Genomic DNA, 24,151 nt, shown 5'->3' on the forward strand with positions numbered 1-24,151 from the left:
CCAATCATCCTTCAGGAGCAGGAGGAGGTTGAAAAAGCCCTCAGAGGTGACCAGGGCCAGCACAAGTTGTTGGCAGCAAGTGTGAACAGTGGTTCTGGTGCCAGCTGTGGGTGAGAGTAGGGTCAGCACAGGCAGTGGATGCAAGTGGCAGCTGCTGGCCCCAATCATCCCTCAGGAGCAGAGGGAGGTAGAGAAGCCATGATGGGCGATCAGGGCCAGCAGCCATCACTCACACCCACTGATGGTGCCGAGTGATTGGGGCCAGTGCTGGGTGCCAGGTGCCAGCTGCAGGTGCGAGTGAAGCTGGTGCCAACAGCAGGTGCAAACACCCATTGGGACCTTGGCACAGGGGAGCAAAGAATTTTCAGTAACCATCAGAGGATTTCCCCAATGACAGTGACTGGCACTCTGCCTTGGTCTGGCGCCCCTGCTCACCAGCTTCACCATCCTACACGGCTGATGCCCACCATGTTCCAGGCTCAGCCACCTGCTGCAGATACCTGCTATGTTCCACACACACCCCTGGTGGTCAATGCAGGTCATAGTTACCAGTTGTTTGATTGTTTGGTTGTTCCACCATTTGGTCTATTTGCATATTAGGGTTTTATATAGAGAGATAATACAATATATCTATCTTATTACATTTTATTCCTTTTTTAAAAAATCTGGTCATAACTTCCTAAATTGATTTCCCCTCCCACTAATGAGTTGACACCTGCAGATAGGAACACCCTGAGTTAGCACCAACCACCCAGCTTTGCATCCTGATCACATTATTCTGCATCTCTGAAAGAATACAATTACATTTATTTTTTTTAATTTTTTTATTAAAATTATCTTTGTACATATACCATTCCTCTCCTTCCTATACATGCCTTCCATCCCCAGAGTTTTGTGTCCATTGGTTGTACTTATATGCACGTATACAAGTCCTTCAGTTGATCTCTTAAATTAAATAACACTTTTTTAAGATTCAGCATTTTTTCCATCCAGATAATAGTGAGTTTTCAAAATGTCACTGTTTCTAAAGGCCTGATGGAGAACTCAGAGTCAGGGATTTGGTGCTTGGAGGACAGAGGGTGTGTACACAGGTGAGTGGGGGTGCTTCCCACAGGGGCCACAAATGTGCCACAAATGGCCAGAGCCTCCTGGTTCTGAGTGAGAACACACAGCATGACCATGATGATAAAAGTAGATGACAACGGACACAAACAGCACTCACTGAGCACTAGGTACTGGTATATGCACTCTACATACATGGCCACTTATTTCTCTAACAACTCAGCAAGGCAAGGACTATTGTCAACCCTACTTCATTGATGAAGAAAATGAAGGGTTGTTTGGCCTATTAACTCTTCCATGGTCACAGTTAGTAAGAAGCCTAACAGGGATTAGAACTGGGGCTCTCTGCTCTATGAGTCATGCTCTTGAACACTACACTATCTTCAGATCTTTGTTAAAATCCTCAGTTTTTAAAAACTAATAAATACTCTTTTTATGTATGTTCATGTCAAATAAAACTTGTCCAAGGGTGAAATGTGAGCCCTAAGCTGACACTGTGAGCTCTGAAACAAAAGAAAAAAGAGCCTGATATGAAGGGGCCCTGACCTCAAAGCTGTGAGTTTCTAATAAATTATGGTACCTTGCTGGTCTTCAGCACTTTTGCCTTAAAAATGAGGAATTGACCTGGCTAGTGTGGCTCAGTGGCTGAGCAGTGACCTGTGGATAAGGAGGTCATGGTTCAATTTCTACTCAGGACACATACCGGGTTCCAGGCTCTATCATCAGTTGGGGTGGGGGGAGTACAGGAGGCAGCTGATAAATGATTCTCTCTCAAAATTGATGTTTCTATCTCTCTCTCCTTCTGCCTGTCCCTTCCTCTCTTAAATCACCAAAAATATGTATTTTTCAAAAAAGAGAAATTGAAGCAGATGCTCTCTGAGGACCTGCCACTTCCGATATTCTATAAGCCTAAGGTGTTCAGAAGAAAAGGGAGCCTGAATTAAGAGAGAATAGTGGAAATAGAAAGAAAATGTTTAACCCAAAAATTGAAAAGAAAGTAGGAATGGGTAAAAAGAAATAGAAAGGAGGCAAAGAAATGAAGAAAGAAATTATCCAAAATAAGGAAAGTTCATGGTTGTTGAAATTAGATCAGTGAATTTCCCCAGGATCCTATTAAAGAAAGTAAAATGCTTCAAATAAGATTAATACTTGAAAAATATTTATAGGATTTTCTTTGTAAAAAAAAAAAAAAAAAAAAAAAAAAACAAAAAAAAAAAAAAAAAACAAACAAAAAAACTGTAGGGAAGAAATGCAACAAAGAAAAAAGATACATTAAAGATATGAGCTGAAACCGGTTTGGCTCAGTGGATTGAGTGTCGGCCTGCGGACTCACGGGTCCCAGGTTCAATTCCGGTCAAGAGCATGTACCTTGGTTGTGGGCACATCCCTGGAAGGGGGTGTGCAGGAGGCAGCTGTTTCTCTCTCATCCATGTTTCTAGCTTTCTATCCCTTTCCTTTCCTCTCTGTAAAAAATTAATAAAATATATTTTTAAAAAGAGATATGATATAAGCGTAGAGCAGAAAATGTCAGATTTAATATTTGCCAATTAACTGAGAAATTGGCACAGGATGGGGATTTGGGAATGGAGATTGCAAGAGTGAAACAAGAATCTACAGGAAGATCCTGAGCAACCTCAGAAAAGCAGAATGTCTTCCTGGCTTAGAATCAGGATCTGCAGATAGTTCACATGGCCAAAATAATTCCTGTCACTGGGCCATCTGCTCTGAGTCAACTCAGTTTTTCCTCAGAAACTCTTGGCAGAGGGAGAAGACATTGTGTGCTGAAAATCAGCCATGGAACTCCCAGGACTGCATTCACCCTGAACATTAATTGCTTTCTGGAATCTGTGTGTTTGGAGACGTTTTGAAAAGAGCCTCTTAGAAACTAGAAGTCAAGCAGACAATCTCTGAACATCCCTCACTGCCCGGGGAAGTCTATCCCACCTCCATTTGGGAACAAAGCAACCCTAAGACATGTCTTTATTAGTCTCACAGGAGCCCTGACTGGTTTGGCTAAATGAATAGAGTGTTGGCCTTTGGACTGAGAGTTCCCAGGTTCAATTCCGGTTAAAGGCATATACGTTGGTTGCAGGCACATCCCCAGTAGGAGGTGTGCAGGAGGTGCCCAGGCCAATGTTTCTAACTCTCTATCCCTCTCCCTTTCCAATAAAAATAAATAAAATATTTAAAGAAAAAGTCTCACGGTATAAATTTTTTGTGAAAACAAATGCTCTTGATTTTGTACATAAATTAGAGCAGTTGTTTGTTTTTCTCCTCTAATGATGGCTAAATAAAGTGCAGTGTCACAGGCCCCACCCTCAGGGGATGGGAGTTTCCATTCTTACCAAGCTCCCAGGTGTAACACAGGCAGAAGTTTAGGGCCAAGTCCTCTGTCAGACTGTACTCTGAGGGGGAACCTGAGGTCCACAGGCACATAAAGCTGCTCCAAGACCTAAAAGAGAGGCCAGAGGCTACAGGTGATGTCACTGCAACTTCTCCACTGATAGCACTGCTCTATCTCAGTTGTTGGGGAAGTGAAAATTTCCCATCCTTGGAATGATGTCCATTGCACCCACAATGTCTGAAACCCTTCCTTTTCTCTGAGTTACCAGACATCTTTCCAATGTGTGGGACAACCTTCACGTTTTCCTCTCAGTCATCATCACTGAATAACTGTTTTGTCCCAAGAACATTCTTTTTACTGGAGACACCAAAATCTACCCTCATGGAACTTATGTACTACTTAGACAGACAATAAACTAGTAAAAATTTTAATAAATAAGTAACTAAACGAATAAAATTGAATTTCAAGAAGTGATGAGTTTCATAGGTTAAAAAAAAAAGAAGAAAAGAACAGAGTAAGGGAGTGACCAGAGTGCTATGGGCATTACAGTTATCAATAGGGTCCGCCAATGGGCCTCACTGTGAAGGTGAGATTTGAGCAAAGACTTTAAGAAGGTGAAGGCTTCATTTAGAAGGAAATTCCAGGCAGAAGAAACAGCCAATGCAAAGGCCCTAACATAGAAATGTACTTGGCCTGGCTAGTAGGTCAGAGTGGCTGGAACAAAGTCTAAGGTCAGTGCTGCAATGAGTTGGAGCACACCAAGGTCATAAGTAATCTTTCAGCCATTGTAAGGACTTTGATTTTACCCTGGATGAAATTTATTATTATTATTATTATTATTAGAGGGTCTTAAGTAAAATGATAAGACTGGATTACTTAATTAAATCACTTGCAATTTGTTACATTACTAGGTAACATACAAAATGGATTAGTGTCTAATGGAGCCAGAAACCATAGAGACCTTTGTGTTCCACTGGACAGACATCATTTACAACTCTACTGAACAAAATCTATAATAAAGAGTTGAGATTATTCTCCCTGACATGTATGTTTTGCATGTTTTTATTTTAAAAATGAAATGAGTAGTTGCAGTTTGAGTTTCATAGAACTTTAGCAAATAAGCATGCTAAGACATTTTTATTCCCATTTTATAGTTGAAAGACTAAAGTCTAGAAAAGCAAAGTACAATATGTGCTCAAAATTTTTACATATATAAATATATATATATATATATAAATTTTGAGCACATACTTTGTGTGTGTGTGTATATCTGTTTATTTAAATAATAAATAATAAATAAATTTATCTAATAGATGGCATAATTAAGTCTTCTAAAATTTTTTTGTTAACAATACAATTTACTTTGAAAACTTGTAAATAATTTTTTTTTAACTTATGTTCTTTATTGTTTAACTAGAGGCCTGGTGCATGAGATTTGTGCACTGTGAGGGTGGGTAGAAAGTGCTCTGCCTGACCTGCACTCTCTCCCAATCTGAGAACTCCCACAACTTAACAAAAGAAATATAAACAATCCAATAAAAAAATGGACAAAGGACCTAAATAGACACCTTTCAAAAGAAGACATACAGAAGGCCAAGAGACATATGCAATGCTCAAAGTAACTAATCATCCAAGAGATGCAAATCAAAACAACGAGTACCATCTCACACCTGTCAGAATGGCTATCGTTAACAAATCAACAAATGACAAGTGCTGGAGAGGATGCAGAGAAAAAGGACCCCTTCTTGCACTGCTGGTGGGAATGCAGACTGGTACAGCCACTGTGACATTTCCTCAAATATCTTTTTAATATATTTTTATTGATTTCAGAGAGGAAAAGAGGGGGAAGGAAAGATAGAAACATCAATGATGAGAATCATTGATTGGCTGCCACCTGCATGCCCCTTACTGGGGATCAAGCCCGAAACCCGAGTATGTGCCTTTGACCAGAATCAAACCCAGACCTTTCAGACTGCAGGCTGATGCTCTACCCACTGAGCCAAGCCAGTAGGGCAAATCTTTAAGGAAACAAAATATCTACATTCTTGTATTTTCTTCTGATAATGGTATTTATGAATACCTTGCATATGGTGGGACAGAATTCACTTTAGTGGTTTAGACATTGTGAATTACTAATTTTAGGAAGAATTATCATGTCTTCACAGTAAATGTAGACTCAAGAGGCAAAAACATTATTTATCCAGTGTTACAGAGGTAGTAGTTACATGTTACATGTTTTGATAAAGGAACTATGTTTTATTAACTTCTCTATTCCTAGCATCTGTTAGCACAGAGTAGACATCCAATAGACATAATACTCCTTGTTTTCTAGAGAGAATTATCTTCCTGTCATCTGCTTTGAAGTTAGCAATCTAAGCCTTTGACTCTCCAAGGCCTGGTGGTGTTTCTATGTCTGGCCTTCCTGGGCAGTGTGTATGTCGAAGGAAGGTGGTAAATAACAGTGGTGGGGGCTATGGGCCACCCATCACCTATGCCTACAGATACTCTTGACGGGAGATCTGAGTGGCACATCTCTATGGCTGCAGCATGTTTTGAAGAGAACAGAAGGTATGCAGTAAGTAAAGAGGTCAAGAATTGACCAAGAAAATAGTTGGTTTCTCAATCAGCATTAAGAGTTTCTTGATAATCATTTTCCTCACTCAAGTGGCTGTATTTTTGCCCAGGTATATGCACTTGCTTAGATCTAGGTGCAGAGCAGACAGAAAATTGGTTTTAATTGGGGTTGAAGTATATAACACTGAATGTGTTGAAGCAAGAGAGGGGCTAGAAATATTTGAGGCTCTGTGCATAGGAGTGAGTAATAACTGAATTGGAATGTAATATATGTCAAGAGGTAAATGAAGGAATAAGGAGTAATAAACAGTGGCAGAAGAATTAATAAACTGAATTAAAAACCCATGCTGGGATCAAGAATTAGATGAAGTTTGAGTACCAGAGTGAGCTGGAAATATAGGTCACTAGAGGGAGTGATCAGAGGGTAAGATATGTAAAATTAAGATTATGAAATTGTCATAGTTACTGGCAATTATAAAGCCTATGATATTAATGAGGAAATGAATAGTTAAGGTAGAGCAGAGGCAGTATCATCAGTGGAGAAGATTCCAGAAGTGGGAAAGACAGGATGTTGGAGGAATCATTTACACATGTGTTAAATTAACCAAGAATCAAGACAGGAATGTGCTGAAGAGAGTCATAAGGAGTCAGTAGCTAAAATCATCCAGAAATGAATGATACAAAGGGCACAAGATGGAGGCAAGGACACAGCACAGTCTAATAAAGATTCAAAATTTAAAGGGTTTGGGGAAAGTGCAAGAAGAATGGTCTTAAAATAGTAATAAGAAAAAAAAGGAAGATACTTAATTCACATATAGAACCATGGGAGAAAAATACTGTTCTGAATGGAAATACCAAAGAGGAAGTAGGATCCTCAGAGAAAATCTTAAGTTCAGAGCAGGAAGATAAATAATACTGTACCACTCAGGGTCCATCAAGAGAAGAGACCACACCAAGTAAGCAGCTCTTATTATTTGAATAACTACATATAAAAGTATTGGAAATGCTGAAAAGATCCACTGAATACAGTGAAGAAACCCAGACATTAGCAAGAAGAAGGATGCTCTTTCACTGGTTTGGTTGGAAGGTCCAGAAGAGGAGCTGATGGTACCAGAGACCAGGAGCTGGGCCTCCCAGCAGGAACTAGAGCAAGAAGGAAGTGGGACCCTAGAGGAGAGTCATCCAGAAGGAACTGGAACCAAAGAGAAGATGTTGCCACAGTTGGAGTCTGAAGGAGAAAGCTTGGGGAGGAACACCCTGTCTTCTCCTTTCCTGTCACCCTTGAATGTCCCATCAATGCTTTCTGTTGGCTGAAGCTAGATGGCAGCCAGGTAACAAGGGAGCTTTTGAGGAACTCTGCCAGCTATAACACACAGCACAGGAGGGAGGAGTAGTCATGGACCTGAAAACAAGTAGGCAAAGGAATCCATGAAGATGTGGCTAGGATGCCCCATTGTTCCAAAGAGTCCAATGGAAGCATTTAAAGAGTTGGGAAGGAATATTTTATGGCACAAAATTGGGCTTTGCAAAATTGTATGATAATTTAAGTATGCAAGTCTAGGACTTCTTATAGCATCTGATATTAATAGGGATTAAGAGAATAATAAGATTGGTCCTGGTGGAGTCCAGACAGTCTCAGTGAGAAATGGGTCCTAGGTTTTACTTTGTTTTGGTATTAATGTTAAAAGAGACCTGAGCATTCACCTAAACCTAGGGGAAAGAGGCTATGTCAAATGAGAGAGATGGATAGTGCAAAATAAAAAGAAGAAAGGGAGAGAAGCAGGGAGTGAGGAAGATAAAGAGAGACGAGGAGAGAGGGGAAAAAAGAAAAGAAGAAAGGATAAAATATATAACAATGTATGGTGATGAATATTAACTAGATTTATTATTGTGATCATTTTGCAATATATACAAATATATAATGATTATGTGGTACAGCTAAAACTAATGTAGCATATGTCAATTATATCTCAGTAAATAAATACATAAATATATAGATAAATGCATAAATAAATACATAAATAGAAAGAAAACATAGCTAATAAAGCATAGCAGGTAGGTACCTTAGTCCACAAATCTGATTTCTAAGAAATATAACTTCATTTTTTCTAGAATCGAATCTCTTTCTTGATGCCCCATTCCATAGGGGCAGTAGAAATGCAATCTTGTTTTCCCTGAGTTTTGTTTTCATCTAAATTCTAGACTCTTACCTAGTGCTAAGGTATGCATATATGTACATGTATATGAGAGGGCAGGGTGGGGCGAGGATAAGCTCCCGACTCCGCCCCACAGGGCGGAGTTAGCCCTAGCCCTCACCCAACCAATCAGGGTTAGCCGAGGCAGTAACATCACCACCGGCAGGAGTAAAACCCCTGGACTGGGCGAAATTCGCTCTCTCTCCCGCCATGCTGCCGGCTTGAGTGGAATGGAGTCCATGCTAGCATGGAAAAGGCTCTTTTGTTTATTGCATGGACTCGGCTCCCTGGTGGTCCTTGGGGATCACGAAGTCTGGGCGTAACATATATAGTTTAACCGAATGTGTGTGTGTGTGTGTGTGTGTGTGTGTGTGTGTGTGTTTGTGTGTCTCTAGTGAGTTTGAGGAATTAAAGGAGCACTTGCCTTTGAGCCTCAAAGTCATCTATCCACACTGGCACCTGCTGATCCACCCTTTTATCACATCTCACCCTTGGTGGCTATTCCATTTCAGTGCCTGCAAAAATGGCCTTTGTTTCTGCCTGCACAGGCCCTTCAGAAACTCCTTCTGTGCCATTCTTGGATGCTAAGTATCATCTACCCACCTTACCAAAGTACAGTGTGAGAAACTCTATGAGGCTTCCAAAGTCCTGTATAGCTAGGATACCATGGAACACCACTTTCTCTCAGGTTTTACTACCTATCCAGAGACATCAAGAGAAGTTCAGATAGGCCCTTTCTGCCCCCAGATCTCATAGGCTATCTGGACCTGTTGCCAAAGCCCCACGGTACATGTTGCCAAAGTACATGGCTCAGAGCCAGATATGGGACCTTCCTCAGGAACCCCCCAATATTCCCTGCCTATTTCCATTTTTATTCTGACAGTCCAAGGCACATGTGTCAAACACAAGGCCCATGGGCCAAATCCGTCCCTCCAGGCCTTGCAATGTGGCCCGCACCGCTCTGTCATCACTGCACTCCGCTGCGTTTCCATCACAATGACAGTTTATGACTGTTCAGTAAACCATTCGGCCCGCGATTTAGGCTGGATTTTAGATTTTGGCCCCTTCTCTGATTGAGTTGGACACCCCTAGTCCAAGGAATCCTTAACAGTGAGGGAAGCAAACAGTAGTAAGTTCTAGTCCTTACTTTTCATCTCTGTCTAGGTCTGTCTTGTCCCCTTAAGGAAAAAGCACAATCTCAATGCTTTTTCCCTTTCCTGAGGCAATGAATGTGGACTCGTTTTTTTATGGGGTCAAGGAAAAGACAAAGAAGGAAAAACAATGAGACAATAAGGGGGGTGGGGGGAGAGAATAACACTAGTTAATATTTTACATGCCCTACAGAATCAAGTTCTAAGAATCAACTTCTGAAAGAAGGTAGCAAGCTGAGTTGAGAATTACAGAGGAGAGGAGAAAGACTGGGAGTAAGGAGCATTTTGAGATGGAGATTACAATTCAACTAAGTGGCCATGTTTTTTTTAGATGTTTCCATTTTCATGGGATGGAAATTCTCATTCAGGAAAAATATGAGGTGCTTTTTGAAATACAGTTGGAGAAAGCTTACTTTTTTAAAAAAGCAACTATCTGTGTATTATTATCACATGAACTTCTCACAACAAATGGGGAAGGTTAGCATCGTAATTCTCTTTCATGAATGAGGAAACCAAGGCTAAGAAAAGTTCTGAATTTGTCCAAAGTCACACAGACCAGTGGGTGTGGTGGGAAGGCTTGAAGTGAGTGGATACATTTATTCCCCAAAATTCATGTCTTGCTTTTTTTCCCTCTCATAATTGAGCTTAAAAATAAAATGTGTTTTCAAGAGTGTAAAACTCTCTCATTAGTGGTAAAATGTTTGTGTCATTGATAACAGCTGTTATCTGGCTTGAGAAAATAAAACCAGGACATGACTCAGCATGGGAAAGTGGGAAGTGATGTGGGAACACGTTTCCTACAGTAACCAGAAAAGACTCCAATTTTGCTGGGGCTTCAACTTTCTAAGGAGCAAAGGTTCAAAGCTCCCTTAGAAGCAAGCCTCCATGTCTTCATCACATTACTCCTAAGAGCAGTACCCTTGCCTCAGCCACTGGAGCAATCTGGCATGAGCACATATTTCTGCTGGGGTTGTGTCCCAGGGTTCAAGCTGGATGGGTGGAGGTGGAATATGTTACAACACAGCCTGCAACCGGAAGATCAGGGCTGCGTAATCGCTCAGTCTTTGGAGAGCATCAGAAGTCAGGCACAGGAAGCGGAGTTCTTTGGCCCAGAGTTTAGAGCAGATTGGAAACTTCGCACAAGGTCTGAAAGTCAGAGCTGCCAGAAGCAGCATAGAATTGAATTAACAGTCAGGGGGAAGCTGGGACTTCCATTCTGTACAATCAGTCAGCAATTGGTATTACCAAAGAAATAGTGGTAAGACTGGTAACATTGTAAAGATTTCATTTCCTTTTAAATAAAAATGGGCCATATTAGGCATACAGTCTTATAATCTAATTATTTCCTAACTATATTTTGAATATACCGTTTTATTTTTTAACCAATAGCACTTTGGTTTTTTGTCACCTCTGTTTCCTTGCCTGGCCTGACAAAGAAAAACAGTGATATAATAATTGTTAGATCTAATGGCCATTTCCAATCCCGGCTCACTTGATGTATCTTCCTTGGCTATTTCTTCCATAATCAAACATCCTACCTTTAAATTCCCAACATTCCTCTATCCTGGTTTTCCATCTACCTCTGGCTGCTTCCTCTGACCCTCTTCACATCTGATAATTCTTTTTTTTTTTCTCATTTGTTGCTCCACTTATTTATTATTCATTGATTGCTTCTTCTTCTTTTAAAAAAAATATTTTATTTATTTTTTACAGAGAAGAAGGGAGAGGGATAAAGAATCAGAAACATCGATGAGAAATATCGATCAGCTGCCTCCTACACGCCCCCTACTGGGGATGTGCCCACAACCAAGGTACATGCCTTTGACTGGAATCAAACCTAGGATCCTTCAGTCCACAGGCTGACACTCTATCCACTTAGCCAAACTGGTTAGGGCCATTGGTTGCTTCTTTTTTTTTTTTTAATAAATCTTTATTGTTCATATTATTACCAATGTTCCTCATTTTTCCCCCCTTCATTGCACCCCTCCACCAGGTTCTCACCCCATCCTCTGCCCTTCCACACACCCCATTGATCTCATCCATAGGTGTACAGTTTATGTTCAGTTTCTTCCCGCACGCCCACTCCTCTTTTTCACGAGAATCATCAGTTCACTCCCCTTTCATACCTCTGATTCTATTATATTCAACAGTTAATATTGTTCATCAGGTTTTTTGATTCCCTTGGTTTTTAGTTTCACTTGTTGATAGTTACATATTTGTTGATCATAATTTTTATCTATATCTTCTTCCTCTTCCTAAAGAACCCCTTTCAGCAATTCATATAATTCTGGTTTGGTGGTGATGAACTCCTTTAGCTTTTTTTTATTTATGAAACTCTTTATCTGGCCTTTGATTCTGAGTGATAGCTTTGCTGGGTAGAGTATTTTTGGCTGTAGGTTCTTGCTATTCATCACCTTGAATATTTCTTGCCATTCCCTTCTGGCTTGCATGGTTTCTATTGAGAAATCAGCTGACAATTGTATGGGTGTTCCTGCTTTGTTCTTGCTGCTTTTAATATTCTCTCTTTGTCTTTTGCTCTTGGGATTTTAATTATGATGTGTCTTGGTGTGGTCCTCTTTGGATTCCTTTTGTTTGGGGTTCTGTGCGCTTCCTATACTTATAAGTCTATTTCTTTCCCCAGATGGGGGAAGTTTTATGTCAGTATTTTGTTCAGTATGTTTTTGGTATCTTGCTCTTTTTCTTCTTCTCGGACCACCATAATTCTGATGTTGATTTGTTTGAAATTGTCCCAGAGGTTTCTTACATTATCTTCAACTTTCTGGATTCTCTTATCTTCTTGTTTCTGTGGAGGAGTGTCCTCTGGCTCTTTGTGTTCCAAATCTTTGACTTGATTCTTGCGATCTTCCAATCTGTTTTTAGGACTCTATAATGGCTGCTGGCTTCACACACCTCCAAGAGATCTCTGCCCACTGCCTCACAGTCTGGCCTCTCTCTGTCTGGGGCCGTCTATCAGAGCAATAGGGTGGTTCTGTTTTCCTCCAGCACAAGAAAGCCAGCTGCGCATTAGCTGTGCGCCCTCTCCATGTGCAAGGAGTAAGCCAGCAGTGAACTCAGCCCACCCTCTCCAAGCCAGCAGCCAAGTCTGGCAGCCGCCTTTTCGCTGCACCTTCACAGTTCTTGAGGTTCAGTGTGCCTTCTCTCTCCTTCCCAGATGGTAGAGCCTTCTCTCAGCCAGCCATTGGGTGCTTCAGGGTGATGTTTTCCCTGTTTTCCCATTCTAAATTTAAATTTGTTGTGGTAGGCTGCATTTAGGTGTCTGCCCTATGCCGCCATCTTGGTTTCTCTTCTTCTGATAATTCTTGAATATGGGAGACAGTCCCCTAGAAACAGCTTCTCCTTTCTCTGTATATATTTTTCTTAGACATTCTCTTTTACCAGACACCTCTGCTTATGATGCATAAATTCAAATCTTTAGCCTTGGTCTCTCTCCTGAATTGCAGATCCTTACCTAGATTTCCCACTGAATCATTCAACTCAACACACCCAAAGCAGATCTTACCTCTTCTTCCTTCTCAAATATGATAGGGTGTCTCCTTTTACACTTGGATTCAGAAATCCCACAGGGTCACGTTTGCCTCGTCACCTTGGTAGCACTAATAAACAAAGAGCAAACTGATTGAACTCAAATATTACGTTAAGAGCTTTACAGATATTATCTCAACTAATCCTCATGGCAAATCTATGTGGTAAGTACTCTCACCACCCTCACTTCACAACAAGGAAATGAGGCCTGGAAAGGTCAAGACACTTGCTCAAAGGCACCTAGAAGTGAATGGCAGAATGCAAAGTAAACTAAGCAGTTTGTTTCCATAGCTCCATACCCTGATGAAAAGACTCAATGAGGCTTTTGTAAAAGGAATTTTTACTGAGGAAATGCGAGAGAACAAAATTCAAAATGTAAAACATGGATTATGATACAATGCACACACTGTTTATTTAATTGTAACAGTGTCCACCTGTATCAGCCTGGCCCGCTCAGCTTGGCACCTGACGCTGATTCCTTTTTCTCGGCATAATCCTCTATTTTAGGTGATAGGCTTTTTGTTCAAGGAGGACTGGCTTCTAGGTCCCGTGGACTCTTCAACTGCTTCCAAAGGCTGCCCAGCCTCTGTTCTTTGATAGTGGGCTACTGTGATATTCCATTTGGCCCTCTGAACCCAGTGTCATACTGGCAATAAGGAAGGCAGCTCCCTACCTTAACACTGAGCTTCAGACTGCTCTGAAACTACCCCCTTTTCCTCCTTAGATGACTCAAACCAAGGGACTTTGTTTAGATGATATTTGAACCCAAGGGCAAGTTTTGTCACGTTTTCTGTTAGATTTTTATCTTGGTAAATTTAGCTTACAATTTCAACAGATCTCTGTAAGGTCCTAACTCTGACTCAACAACTTCAATATTCCCCAAGTTTAAATTTACCCATTTATTGATTCAAAAGTATATAATTTATTGAGTATTCACTGGGTACAAGACACTGTTCTAAGCCCTGGGGATTCAACAGGGAACAAGACAGGCAAAACCTCTGCTCATGTGGAATTCACATGCAAGTGGTAAAAGGGGTGGGTAAAGGAGAAGGACTGGGAAAGGTGGTATCATGAGGGCTGGGAATAGAGAATGCCTCTTATCATCCTCCTAGAGAGAGATGACCTTGTGTCTTTCCTAAGAGTTAGGCTCATCCTTCTTTCTTAAGATGATAAAATTGATTCCATGTATATTCTTCCAATTGGTGTGCTTCTCTGTAAATATTTCTCTCTTTTCCACGTCCAGCACTGCTAGAGAGCAGTCCAGTTCCTGCGTAGGGGCAGTGTTACACCCAGATTTCGTGATCCCCAAGGACCACCAGGGAGCTGAGTTCGATTCAAAGAACAAAAGAGCCCATGGGCTCTGTCCCACTTACACCGACATTGGCGTGGCAGAAGAGAGCGAGCTTCAGCAGATCAAGGGGTTTTATAGGGATGGTGATGTCACTGCTTAGGCTGACCCTGATTGGTTGGGTGAAGGCTAGAGTCCAGTTACAAAATGGAGGATAGCTCCACCCTGCCCCACAGTACAAAATGGAGTCAGGAGTTAGCCCCGCCTTGCCCCTCCCTCTCAGCAGGATTGAGAAAATGAAAGAAAGAGACAGACACAGAGATGGAAGGAAAAAGCTGGGGCCTGGTGGGACCACTGTCCTCTGACATGGACAGGAACAGGAGCAGTGACCCCGAGGAGCCCATACAGCAGGTTTATTTTATACAGCAAGAAAAACAGAAAGTTTTATTGAAAGTCAAGACAAAGGAGATTATTCACATTCTAGGGTGGGCCCCATCGTATTCATTCCTGGTGCTTGGCTGGATTTACATAATAAAACCCACTTCAGGCACCTGGGCAGAAATGAAGGTTAAACTGACAACATTTCTGCCTTTTGGCAGAATGTGTTTCCAGCACGTGGCTTTGCCTTCCACCCTGGAGTCAGCTGACAATTTAAAGGATACCCATGTGCCTCCCCAAGGGCTCTCTATGCTTCTCTTTTGTAAACTGGAATGACCACTGAGAACCTGACATAAACGGTTGCGTTTCCTTGATTTTCCTCCAAGTACTCACTCAGATGCCCAAATGAACTTTCATAATACCCTTGGGAGTATAACTGGTCTGACCCACTCAACCAGTCTGAGGTATAAACACAGTTACATTTTTTAATATTTCTACTTTATCACTTAAATATCAACTGCTTTTTCTAAGAGAACTGCAAACCATGAGGGGATACTGAGAGACACTGCCTTTATAAAGATCCCCTACTTTGTGAAATGGCAATAATAGCTTCTTTCGTAGAATTGTTACTTATGTTAAATGAGATAACCTATGTGAAGTATATTATAAATGTGTATATATTAGCTGTTATCTATTATTATTAATTATTAATATTTCATGCTTTAAGGATCCTTTCCTTAAAATATCAGATTCTCATGTTAACATAACTGAAGGGAACCATTTTTTTTTTCAAGTGTAAAATTGGATGCAAAGGTAACTTGCTACCTCTATTTCTATATTTAGAAAAGGTTAGAAGAATGATAAGTTTTGAAAGTATGCTATAATATTTCCATTAGCAGTTGGGGAGGGGGGAACATCATTTCTTAAAATAAAATAAAATTGAAAAACTTACAAGGAACTTCAACATTTCTAGGGATTGGTTTAAAAGCCTTGCCTTATGAACATAGTGAAAATGAAAAGGAAGGTAGAGATTTAGAAGTCTGATAGACACTTCCACCAGAAATGGAGGAAATGTTCTTTTCTTTTCCACATCTTCCATTTTCTTTCCCTTTTTAACTTCATCTTCCAGAAAGGAAAGCCAAGATGGAGGAGAGAGATACTGGGCTGAAACTGGCATAAACTGTAGAAGTTGGATTAGAAGACAGTGAACTGGCCAAAAATATAAATCATTTTTAATTTGCAGCCTTCTAAACTAGTCCTAACATCTTTCCTGGGGCATTGGCAATCTACCCCACAGCCAGAGTCACAACCAAACAAGCTGCTGGGGAATTTCAGTGACACATCACCATTCACCCGCCCTGGGCAAACTACACTCCCACACCCTCTTCTTCCATCTCACTCAGCCTGATCCCGGAGGCACCTAGAGCTTGGCACCCCATGAGGCCACGAGGCTGTTCCTCCCAGTAGAGTCAGTTTTTCACCAACCGTCCCAATCCCAAGATTCCCCTTTCTAACCACTCTGGGCACCAATATATCTTCCTGCTTCATTTGATCTTATTTATCAATCCTGGATTAAAAAAAAATGAGACCCATTTATTTATATCTTAGAAAGAAGTTTGGTCATTAAAATACATATCTTGGAAATGGGTTATGTTTTATTAGGCTTCAAATTGCTCTATGTGGATTTTGCTTCAGCTAGTTATTGAGGAATATAGCATACCCATGTTATTCAGCAGAGCCAGGCTGCACCCCCTGTGAGTTCTGCAACTGACCTGTAGCAGCAGCATGGGGCTCAGTCAAGCAAAGACCCAAACACTTTGGTTTCATAGGTGTATGCCTATGTCCAAGCTCATCACACTTGTACATTAAACATGTGCAGTGTTTTGTATATCAATTTATATGTCAACAAAGTTGCTTTAAAAAAAAAACCAAAAAAAAACAACCATCACTTCAAAGGAAGTGAGTTTTGATCTGCAAATCCTTCAGACCCTGTTGGGAAGTATTAGGGATTCTGGTGCATGAAATATTAATAATTAATAATAATAGATAACAGCTAATATATACACATTTATAATATACTTCACATAGGTTATCTCATTTAACATAAGTAACAATTCTACAAAAGAAGCTATTATTGCCATTTCACAAAGCAGGGAATTTCTACTTTAGCTAGTCCTTCAAGTAGCAGTAAAGTTATTTTAGTGTTCTATTCTTAGAACTGAAAATATGGGACTTTGGGGCCAGAAAGACTGGCAATTAGAGTGAGTGAGCTCTTACTCCCACACACCACACCCACAGGCAGCTACCTTCCCTTTCCAGCAGAGTACAGGCCTCATCACATCCCACAGATGGGACCAAATGACTTAATATTGCTTTCAGCAATTACATGAAGAGGCATATGATTAAAACAGCCTGTTATTCTAATTTCTCAAAACTCCACAATATTGTGTTTATAGAATTCTCCACTTGAACAAATTTTCGTTGTTTAAGCTTCTTTGCAGAAATACTGCCTTGGTACACATTGGTATCATGACCTTCCTAAAATAATCCTTTGTAGGCATGAGTATTTATTAAAACAATGACCATGTTTGGTTATAAAAGCCAAGGCAGAGTATGAGAATTAATCTTCCAGTAACCATGGATAGGATAACACTGAGCATATATTTACATGTAAATACTACCCAGAACATTCCCATATCAAAGTCTTTCCTGAGTGACAATTCTAAAGAGAAGCCACCTTGAAATGTTTTTTTTTTAATAAAATGGTGTTTTTAGTAACTTTGAATGAAATAAATCTTAAAATTTTTAAAATATACATATTGCATGAATCTTGTAGTTCCATGCTTTTATGCTTAAGTTTTCGTAGTCCTTTTAAAACAACATTTCTTTTTTATGTGTGTGTGTGTGTGTGTGTGTTTTTAATAAACTTTTTACTATTGACTAGTGACCTGGTGCATGGACTCAAGCACATTGAAAGAAAATAAATTAGAAGGTGGCCTGTGGGGCTAGACTAAGCGAGATGAGCCAGATATGCCTGGAGCCAACCTCCTGCAGTCCCTCCCTGGCATCTGCAGAGTAAGCCAGGTCTCTTGGCAGATGGAGTCCCTTGGCCTGGACTGTGAATATTTGGCTGAAAATAACTCTCTGATATCCCCAAAGGGTCCCAGAGTTCAAGAGAGCACTCTACAAAGTTGCTGCTATACAGGGTGTGAAACACAAATGCAAATGTCAGTAAACCAGATTTGGGGCCAACAGTGCTCCAGAAACAACATAACCCATGGCCAAAGGTGGAATTGCTCAGCCCTGTGAGAAATTGGGCTCCCTCCTTTCTGGCTTCACAGTGTATCACCCAAGAACCGCCACTGCCAAGTCACTGCAGCTCAGCAGCTCCTGTGTTGATCATCTGTCCCTGATAGTCAGTGCGCATCAGAGTTGGACACTTGGCATATTAGCCTTTTTTATATATAGACTAGAGGCCCAGTACACAAAATTTGTGCATGGAAGTGGGGGTATCCCTCAGCCTAACTTGCACCCTCTCCAATCTGGGACATCCCTCTCATAATCCAGGACTGCTGGCTCCCAATTGTTTGCCTGCCTGGTTGCTTGATTGCCCCTAACCACTTCTGCCTGCCAGCCTGATCACCCCCTAACCACTCCTCTGCCAGCCTGATTGACACCTAACTGCTCTTCTGCCTGCCCTCCCCTGCCAGCCTGGTCACCCCCAACTGTCCTCCTCTGCAGGCCTGGTGACCCCCAACTGTCCTCGTCAGCAGGCCTGGTCCCTCTAATATTCTTCCCCTGCAGGCTGGGTCTCCCCCAACTACCTTCTCTTGCAGGCCTGGTTGTCCCTAAATGCTCCCCCCTACCCCCCTGTAGGCCTGGTCCTCCCTAACTGCCCTCCCCTGTAAGGCTGGTTGTTCCTAACTTCACTCCCCTAAAGGCCTGCTCCTCCCCAACTGCCCTCTCCTGCTAGTGTGGTTCTCCCTAATTACCCTCCCCTGCAGGCCTGGTCCTCCCCCAACTATCTAATCCTGTAGGCCTGGTCTCCCTCAGTTGTCTACCCCTGCAGGCCTGGTCCCTCCCAACTGCCCTCCCTTGCAAGCATGGTCCCCTTCAACAGCCCTCCCCTGCTAGTCTGGTCCTTCCCAACTGTCCTCCCCTGCAGGCCTGGTAACCCCTAACTGCCTTCCCCTGCTAGCCTGATCACCCACAACTGCCCTTCCCTGCGTCTTGTGGTGGCCATCTCATGTCCACATGGGGGTTTCCATCATTAGCCACATGGGGGCAGCCATTTCGTGTGTTGGAGTGATGGTCAATTGGCATATTACTCTTTTATTAGATAGGATAGTTACAGATATCTCCCATTTCCCCTTTTTTTCCCCCATCCTCCTACCCCTTATCCCCATCATGCCTTCACTACCCTACTGCCTGTGTCCTTAGTCTATGCCTGTTAGTATATAAAGCCTTTGGTTTACCCATTCTCATCTCCCCAACCACACAGAGAGGTATATCAGTTCATGCCTCCATGCTTTGGATCTAATTTTGTTGGTCAATTAATTCTGTTCATTAGAGTCCACAAATAAGTGAGATCATATTATATTTGTCTTTCTCAGATAGCCTTATTTCACATTCAGCATAATATTTTCCAGGTTAATCCATGCTGTCCCAAAGGATAAGAGATCCCTCTTTTTAATAGCTGTATAGCATTCCATTATGTATATGTACCACAGTTTTTTTATGCATTCATCTACTGATGGATACTTGAGCTGTTTCTAAATATTGGCTAATTAGAATTTTGGGGCTTTTAGAATATATTCCCAGCAGTGAAATTACTGAATCAAAAGGAAGTTCCATTTTTAATTTTTTGAGGAAACTCCATATTTTTTCCATAGTGCCTGCACTAGTCTACATTCTCACCAGCAATGAACTACTGTTCCCTTTTCTCTACACTCTTGCCAGCCTTTGTTGTTTGTTGTTTATTGTTGTTTTTTATGATTGCCATTCTGACGTTAGGGTTTTATTTAGATTTCTCTGATAATTAGTGACTGAGCATTTTTTCATGTCTCTTGGCCATTTGTATGTTCTCTTTGGAGAAATGTCTATTTAGGTCTTTTTCCACCTTTTTTATTGGATTGTTTGTCTTTATTTTGTTGACTTGTATGAGTACTTTATATAATTTGGATATTAATCCCTTATCAGATACTAAAGGCCTGGTGCACAAAATTCATGCACAGACCTAAAAGAGTAGTTGGACATCCCTCTCACAATCTAAGACTGCTGACTCCCACACACTCACCAGCCTGATTGCCCCTAAACAGTCCCCTGACAACCTGATTGCCCCCAACTGCCCTCCTCTGCTGGCCCAGTCACCCCTAACTGTCCTCCCTCCCCTGCTGGCCATCTTGTGATATCCATTTTGTGTCCACATGGGGGCGGCCATCTTTGGCAACATGTGGGTGGCCATCTTGCATGTTGGAGTGATGGTCAATTTGCATATTACTTTTTTATTATATAGGATATCATTGGCAAATATGTTCTCCCATACAGTGGGTTCTCTTTTCATTCTGATGCTGTTTTCTTTTGCTGTGCATAGTATTTTTATACGTATACTCCCATTTATTTATTTTCTTCTTAGTTTGCTTTGCAGAAATGCTTTATCATTGTTTACACTTCTGCATGAGATTTTTGTATTGCCTCTTAATGCACTGAGCTTGCTGATTAGTACCTACTAAGTAAGTGTTCATGGTTTAAAGTAGAGAATCATAGTGTATTCATGGGCTAGACATTTGGGAAAAGGAAAAAAAAGAAATGAATAAAAAGAGAAAAGTGAGAAAACCTTTTAAGGAAACATATTTGTCTTGAGTTACATTTCTTGCAAAACTTGATTTCCATTTCTGTCTCCTTGTAAAGGATTAACTTTGAAAGTCCTTGCTACACAGTGAGGGTAAGATATTTTTAGAGACATTTGAAACCAAAAGTTTGGCTGCGCAGGCTTCTCCTTTTTAAAAAAAGAACAACATATTTTATGAGGTAAAAACTCTTACATGAGAGCTACACTTTTAGCAAATTTTAAAATGTACAGACAATATTGTTGACTGTAGGCACAATCTTGTATAGTACATTTTCAGAACTTATTTATCTTGCCTAACTGAAACTTTATACCCCATTTCACCCTCCTTGAGTCCCTGATAATCACCATTCAATTGTTTGACTATACATTTGACTATTTTAGATAACTCCTATAAGTGGAATCATGAAGTATTTGTCCTTCTGTAATTTCCAGGTTGACGCATATAATTTCTTTTTTTTTTTTTTAAATACTGAACACTATTCCTGTGTATATATTTTTTTCATTCATTCATCAATGGACATTTAAGATGTTTCCACATTTTGGCTAGTGTAATTAGGGCTGCAATGAAATGGGAATGCTAATAGCTCTTTGATATCCTGATTTCAATTGTTTTTAATTTTTGTATGACTTTATACTGTTTTCCATAGTGGTTGAACCATTTTGCATTTCCACATCTTTGCCAAGACTTGTCTTTTTTTGTAGTTTTTTTGTTTTCTTTTTGTTTTTTGGGTTTTTTTGTTTTTTTTTTTACAATAGCCATCCTGATAGTTATGAGTTGATATCTCATTATAGTTTTGATTTGTATTAAAGTCCAATGGCACTTTTTACAAACATAGATAAAGAAATTCTGAAATTCTTATGGAATCACAAAGGACCACAAATAACCATGTCAATCATTAAAAAGAAGAACAAAGCTGGAAACATTGCATTTTCTTCTTTCAAAATATTACGAACTCAATAATTAAAACAGTATGATACTGGCAAAAAGAGAGATATATATAGACTAATGGAACAGAGTTGAGAGCCCAGAAATGAATTTAAGCAACTATGACATTGACAATGGCACAAAGAATGTATAATGGAGGTAGAACAGTCTTTTCAACAAATGGTGTTGGTAAAATTGGATATCCACATGCAGAAACTGAACCTTTATCTGACACCAAACACAAAATAAATTAATGACTTAAGTGTCAGACCTGAAACTATAAAACTCTTGGAAGAAAACAGGAGAAAAGCTTCATAACATTGGTCTTGGCAATGACTTCAGGAATATGAAAACAAAAGCACAGGTAACAAAAACAAAAGTCAACAAGTGGGACTATATCAACCTAAAAACCTTCTGCACAGTAAAAGAAACCATCAACAGACTAAAAGGCAGATTATGAAATGGAAAAAAATATTTGCTGACCATACTAGTATATCTGATAAGGTTAATATCTAAAATATATAAAGAACTCATACCAATCATATGCAAAAAACAACCACGTTAAATATGTGCAATAATCTTGAATAGACATTTCTCTCAAAAGAAGACAGTGCCACTTCTTGCTCTGCCTTTCACATTAGCATTTAGAGATAGTTGTAGGTTAAAACATTATGTGGTATTTTAATGTCTGAAGAATACCTTAGGCAATTGCCAGCTCTCTATTTAATTAGCAATACTTTTTTGTTGACTTGAGAGAGACAAAGGAAGGGAAAGAGGGAGAGAAAGAGAGAAAGAAACATTGTTTTGTTGTTCCACTTATTTATGCATTCATTTATGCATATCTGGGGATCAAACCTACAACCTTGGTGTATTGGGATGATGCTTTAACCAAATGAACTACCCGGACAATTTGCAGCTCTTTTCTGACAGGAAATTTATCCGTATTTACCACCCTAGACCTACTACAGTGCTTAACATCCAGGGTGGGGATGAATATTTGATGAATTTACTTGATTCAAAATTAACACCCATCTGGCCTATCCCTCTGCCCAGTAAAAGAAGTTTATTGGGACATAGGGAGTCAGTACAGTAGTAACAGACCCAAAAGAATTTTTGAGTCCTTCCCAAGTGGCATAAGGAGGATGAAATAAATAAATAATTAAATAAGTCATACACCTTGTTCTAAAGATAGAGCCTATTTTCAAAATACGTCAGAAAATAAAAATTAAAAAAATTAAAAATAATTGAAGCAGCCATGCATCTACCAAGGGAAAATTAACAGTTAAGTTCTCTGCTGCTGGCCAAGGGCTTGAGTTAAAGAGAGAATATTGTTACTAAACTTTTCAGAGCTGGCGCAAAGAAATCAACAAGATATCTAAAATTTGGAAAACTGTGTCTCTACACTGCCTGCGGGAATAAATCTAGTCTTTTGGTTTTATTTAATTCTTAACTTTAAAGAATGTAGTTTTCATCATTCTGAGCTTAATGACAAGGACATCAAAGCTAGAGTCAGTCCTAAGGAAAAAGAGGGACCAGTTTTCCTTCACAAGCACATAATATGTGGCATGCCTTTCTTCAAACTTAAATTTGAAACATCTGGAAGTTCTTCCTCATTCTACCCTTCAAGCAAAAAGGAAGCATCTCCCTGGAAGGAGAACATGCCTGGTGCTCTAAGGTGTTGCAGTTGCCACCAAAGGAATAGGACCACAGGTTGTGTGACTCAGATAAACAAAAGGGTTCACAATCATGAGTCCCACAGGACTGAAACAAACAAATGGTTCTTAACAGGCATGCAGCACTTACCACAGCTAGCCACCCCCTCACCTCCACCCCCCAGGACTCAGAGAAAAAGGCATAGGCAAAAATGCCCATCTCTGAGTGTTTCACTGGAAAAAGTTTGACTACTTATTTCACAAGTTGCTGCTTGAGGGCTCAGTTTTTAATTAATATTAACACACGTCTAGGTGTTGACTATGAATCTCAAAAAAAAAAAAAAAAAAAAAAAAAAGCCAGGGAGCAGTTTCTCCACCTTCTCCCTATTGCTCGTTCCAACAAAAATACCAAATTACCAGTATATCCCTAAAAGGAGCTTATACAAACATCTGGCACCCATCCTTTTACAGCTGCTGCCCTAGGGAATATTATCCCAATCACCAAGCTCTGAAAGCCAACAAGGCTTACATTCACAAGTTCCACAGGATTATAATAAACAAGAGCTGTTTTAAACAGTGTACCTTCACTACATATACACTGAGGCTCAGCCCAGAGGAAGAAGGCAAAAATGCCCATCTCCTAGTTTCCCAGCTGCTAGTTCTAACAAGGCTGCATCTAGGTTCCGACTGCAACCTTCCCTTTGGGACACTAATGGGTTTGGGCACATCATCAACCACTCAGAGTCACAAATAACAAAGATGGAGGGTTGGTCCATCACAAAGTTTTGAGAGACAACCAGGTGTTCAGTCTGGGCTAATTGATGAAGTTCATCTCCCCAAGACTAGTCAGTCCAGACTGGGAGAGGTGGCTGTTATACCTAATGAACAGAAATCAATACAAAGCATCAAGAAAAATGAAGAAACAAAGGTATGTTTCCAAGCAAAAGAATAAGGTAAATCTTCATAAATTAATATTAATCAAACATAAGCAAGTTATTTACCTTATAAGGAATTCTCTAAAAAAACAAACATACAAAAAAAAACCTGTTTATAAAGATGCTTATCAATGTCAGGAAAACATGCATGAACATAATAAAAATTTTACAAGAAGATATAACATTTAAAAATGTACCAATCAGGATCCAAGATGGCTGCCAACGGGACAGCAGGCTATAAGACGGTGTGTGA

The 24,151-nt window shown here is 40.2% G+C and overlaps 1 long non-coding RNA gene across 1 annotated transcript in view; it reads right to left on the reverse strand.

Moving 5' to 3' along the window:
- Nucleotides 1-672: 672 nt before the first annotated feature.
- The window catches only part of LOC118724525, a 30,588-nt gene continuing 7,109 nt past the window's right edge, over nucleotides 673-24,151 (reverse strand). The window contains exons 2-3 of the long non-coding RNA XR_004989622.1: nucleotides 10,927-10,937; nucleotides 673-778 (exon numbers count right to left, since the gene is read on the reverse strand). This is a non-coding gene — a long non-coding RNA (uncharacterized LOC118724525). The remainder of the gene's footprint in view (nucleotides 779-10,926; nucleotides 10,938-24,151) is intronic.

The sequence above is a fragment of the Pipistrellus kuhlii genome, unplaced genomic scaffold, assembly GCF_014108245.1.
Source record: "Pipistrellus kuhlii isolate mPipKuh1 unplaced genomic scaffold, mPipKuh1.p scaffold_m20_p_2, whole genome shotgun sequence".
NCBI classification, from domain to species: domain Eukaryota; kingdom Metazoa; phylum Chordata; class Mammalia; order Chiroptera; family Vespertilionidae; genus Pipistrellus; species Pipistrellus kuhlii.